Raw genomic sequence first — 4,473 nt, forward strand, 5'->3', positions numbered from 1 at the left:
GCTGCTCATAGGTGGATGAATTTATGTCTGGATTCTCAATTCTGTTCCATTGGTCTATGTATCTGTTGTTGTACCAGTACCAGGCTGTTTTGACTACCATCGCCGTATAATAGGTTCTAATATCAGGTAGTGTGAGGCCTCCAACTTTGTTTTTCTTCTTCAGTAATGCTTTACTTATCCAGGGCCTCTTCCCTTTCCATATGAAGTTGGTGATTTGTTTCTCCATCTCATTAAAAAATGTCTTTGGAATTTGAATCGAGATTGCATTGTATCTGTAGATCACTTTGGGTAGAATTGACATTTTCACAATGTGGAGTCTTCCTATCCATGAGCAAGGTATGTTCTTCCACTTATGCAGGTCTTTTTTGGTTTCTTGCAGTAGTGTCTTGTAGTTTCCATTGTGTAGGTCTTTTGCGTCTCTTGTTAGATTTATTCCTAAGCATTTTATGTTGTCGGAGGCTATTGTAAATGGTATTGATTTGGTGATTTCCTCTTGGAGGTTCTCTCTGTTGGTGTAGAGGAATGCAACTGATTTATGTATGTTTATCTTGTATCCTGATACTTTGCTGAAGTCTTCTATTAGTTCCAGTAGTTTTCTTGTGGATTCTTTGGGGGTTTCTGTGTATAAATTCATATCATCTGCAAATAGAAGTACTTTTACTTCTTCCTTACCAATTTGGATGCCCTTTATTTCTTTTTCTAGCCTAACTGCTCTGGCTAGGACCTCCAGCACAATGTTGAATAAGAGTGGTGATAAAGGGCATCCTTGTCTGGTTCCCATTCAGTATTACAACTCTTGATATCTCTCTAAATGTGCTTAGTCAGAATTGACTCGACGGCAGTGGGTTTGGTTTTTTTTTTCTTTTTTTGGTTGACCTGAAATAAGACCATTTCACATACTAACAGGGCATTTTTCAATGGTCTACTTGAACTTTGCCTTTGAGCTCAGCAATGAGAAGTGATAGGATGACATTTTCTTAGCACAACAAAACCCAAAGAATTTAAGCTTAAAACCAAACCAAACCCATTGCCGTCAAGTCAATTCCAACTCATAGGGACTCTGTGGGAGCCTAAATCCAACAATGCAGTAGCCATGAGCATCTAATTAATTAATGCCTATCTCCTCCTGCAGTAGTTCCATACCCTGGCTGCACATTAAAATCACCTGGGAGCTTCAAAAAAATCCTGTCAACCAGGCCCCTACCTCAGACCAATTAAATCAGAATCCCCCAGGGAGGGACCCAGGCATCAGTATTTTTCAAGTATTCTCCAGACGATTCTGATGTGAGAACCACTGTGTAGATATTAAGGACACACTCCCCTGAACTAGTGTTTCCAGATACAGCAATAAAATAAAATTACATATGTATATATATACACATACGGAACATGCATTTAAATTTGAATTTCAGATAAACAAAAAATAAGTTTTCAATATAAGTATGTCCCATTTAATATCTGGAACATTAAAAAAAAACAAAAAAAAACTTGCCATCGAGTTGATTCCAACTTGTAGCAACCCTATAGGACAGAACAGAACTGCCCCATTGGGTTTCAAAGAAGCCGCTGGTGGATTTGAACTGCTGACCTTTTGGTTAGCAACCAAACACTTAGCCAGGGACATACTAATACTAAAAGATTATTCCCTGTTTATCTGAAATTCAATTTTAAAATGGGTGTTCTATGTTTTATCTGGAAATACTACACAGTACAGTGAAAATTAAACAAGAAGGGTAAAAATAAAACTACCAGAAGAAAGATTTTACTGGGTAGTAGGTTCTTGCTCACAAAACAAGATCACATGCAACATGAAAAGTTGTCCCAGGACAAAGCTATCCCTAGGAAAAGAGTTCCCAAGTAATGGAGGAGGAAGGAGGGCCACAGGAAGGTTCTGAGCAGGCTTTCTTAGTTCCTCTCAACCAACAGGAGTCCTAGGAGATAGTTAGGCTGGCCCTTTGGTAGGACAGTTAAGCTTTGATATCCTTTTCCCAGTGTCACCCCAGCCCAGAGGCCCATGGGGCTGTGCAGGAGAGTGACTATGCCCCTGACCTATCAGGGATGGCAAAAGGGGGGCATTTCTGAGGGAAGTGACAGACAGGATGTTGCTGGGTGGAACCCCAGGTTCTGCTCGGTACAACTTGTCTCAGCCAATCAATGAGAGAGCAAGGTGGGAGAGTGGAAAGACACCTTTAGTTCACTGTGCAAGGAAAGGAACAATCAGGGCTGCCGCCGCCAAGACTGCTCAGCGAAGGCAAAGAGCAAGGTTACTCTTAAGGGGTTTACAAGTAGGAAGTTCATACAAGTTACATCAGCAACATTCTTAATCACACTACCCAGGTGCAGTGGGGTTTACATATAACTTCATGCGTTGCATGTTCAGAAAATGGTGGTTAAACTCCACCGAGAAGAGGGGAAGTTACTCGGTATAAGATAGTTAATAAGCTAAAAGATTATCTTGAATGTCAGTATGGCACCTAAACCGGTTTCTGCCAGTTTCCTCTAGTTTTGGGCAGCAGTTAAGGAGAGGGAAACCAGGATTTTAATGTAAAGCTCCGGGGCATGTCAAGCAAAGGAACCAGGATTTTAGGCAGTGGAATTTTCCGTAGCCTGGGGACCTCTGTCTTAAGGAGAGTTAGGAAGGCAGAAGAGGAGTTGCTTTTCTGGGAAGAAAGGGAAGGAAGGGGGGAAGAGAGATGTCACCAGAAAGGGATAGAGAGCATGTTAACCCAAGAGGGACCATATGCGGAAGAAAGGAATATGAAGATACTGGTTGCTCCTCCAGAGATTGAGGAAACTAGGGGAGGAAGTAGGGCAGGAAACAAGAAACGAATGTCGATTTCCAAAGCAGAGGGAAGATCCCTAGAAGCCCCTCAAAACCCCGCCCCCAGGGCTCATCTTCCCCGCTTTCCTTTGTCCGTTTTAGGAAAACAAATCGCCTCAGGGCTACAAGACTGTTTTTGCACAGGAGTCAGAGAGGAGACATGCCAGTCTTCTTTGTATTCAATTCTCAGGCTGGGTCAGCCATCAAGAACACAGTTCACTGTCTCCAAACAGCTGAGCCGGGTTTTACGGCTTTCAGCCATAGAATATGCATAGTTAGGAGCCCCAGATGTGCCGAGGATGCTGGAGGATTTTCAGGACATGCAAGCTCACATGCACACACGCGGGTCTGCTCAGGTTTGAGGCGATGCCAACAGAACAGCCGGGAACTTTGCCTCCCAGGAGTAGTTACTGCTGAGCCGGCCCCTGCTGGATCCAGGGGGCTGCACCAGGCAGGCGAGGCTAGGCAGGCGCCCAGGGTGAATCACCAAATGAAAGGGGTTGGCGGGGGGGAGGTGCTGAATCTTTAGTTAGGGTTGTACATAAAGGTTCGCTTTCCAAGACGGGTCTGTGGGTGTATTAGATCTTCATCTAGGGCTTTAGATGGAGGTTAAAGCACATCCCTCTTTGTTGTTTTTGTTGCTGCTGTTAGTTGCTGTGGAGTCCATTCCGACTCCTGGCGCCCCGGTATATGTCAGAGTAGAACTGCTCCATGTGGTTTCCAAGGCTGTGACCTTTTGGAAGCAGATTACCAGGCCTGTCTTGGAGGCGCCTCTGGGTGGGTTCCAACCACCAACCTTTCCTTTAGTAGTACAGCCCTTCACCGTTTGCGCCATCCGGTTTTCCCATATTCAACGTTTACAGAAAGTGTGGCCTGACCAAAAAGAAGGGGAGGGTGGAGCAGAGGACTAAGGGCTGAACCAGCTAACACTGAAAGAGGAACGCAAAGCAAATTGAACTTTTTCAATGTGATGAAACGATGAGGTTCCGTCCCCCGCCGCAGCATCGAGCGCCAAGGTGGCTCCGCGCCTTTGTTCCCGGCCCGCGCGACCCTCTCTGGTCTCGGAGCAGCGGCGGCGGCGCGGGAGGGGCCCGCGCTCACCCACAGCCCATTTCGCCGCCTGGCGCGGGGCCAAGCGCGCGCCGCAGCCACTCGCCGCCATTCCAGCGTGAGTGAAAGGCTCTTTAATAAGAGTGTAAATAAAAGCCAATGTGAGAAATGAGTTTTCCATCCCAGCAATCACTGGGCTAACTTCGGCTGTAAATAGTCGGCCCAGCAACACAGATGGAGTCCCCGCACCTGGGGGACCGAGGCAATCTCCGTGCAGCGCGGTGTCAACAGCTGGGTGCAGCTGACATGCGAATTCGCGGGGGAGGCGGGGGTGGGTCCAGCTCCGACATTGGGTACAAACAACCCCCCTCAGGCCTGGCCTGGCCTCCCTGCCCTCCCTTACCCCAGGACCTGCGTGGGGCACCAGCGCCCTGGCCCCCTGGGGGAGGCGTGCGCCGGGCCACTGGAATAATCTTAGTCTGAGATGATGTCCTTGGGAGGGACGGGACCGCCAGGCCCCCTAATTTATGGTCATTGGCGTAAAAGTTTTAACATGATTTATCGGACCTCAGAGGAGATGGCAAAAGTCTCTAGAAGAATGA

General features: G+C 46.8%; 1 pseudogene; it reads right to left on the reverse strand.

Annotated features, from left to right (window-relative positions):
- The window catches only part of LOC111821457 (dynein light chain 1, cytoplasmic-like), a 12,882-nt pseudogene extending 9,226 nt beyond the window's left edge, over positions 1-3,656 (reverse strand).
- Between the last annotated feature and the right edge of the window lie 817 nt (positions 3,657-4,473).

Source organism: Trichechus manatus, unplaced genomic scaffold (genome assembly GCF_000243295.1).
Source record: "Trichechus manatus latirostris isolate Lorelei unplaced genomic scaffold, TriManLat1.0 scaffold00086, whole genome shotgun sequence".
In the NCBI taxonomy this organism is placed as follows: Eukaryota; Metazoa; Chordata; class Mammalia; order Sirenia; family Trichechidae; genus Trichechus; species Trichechus manatus.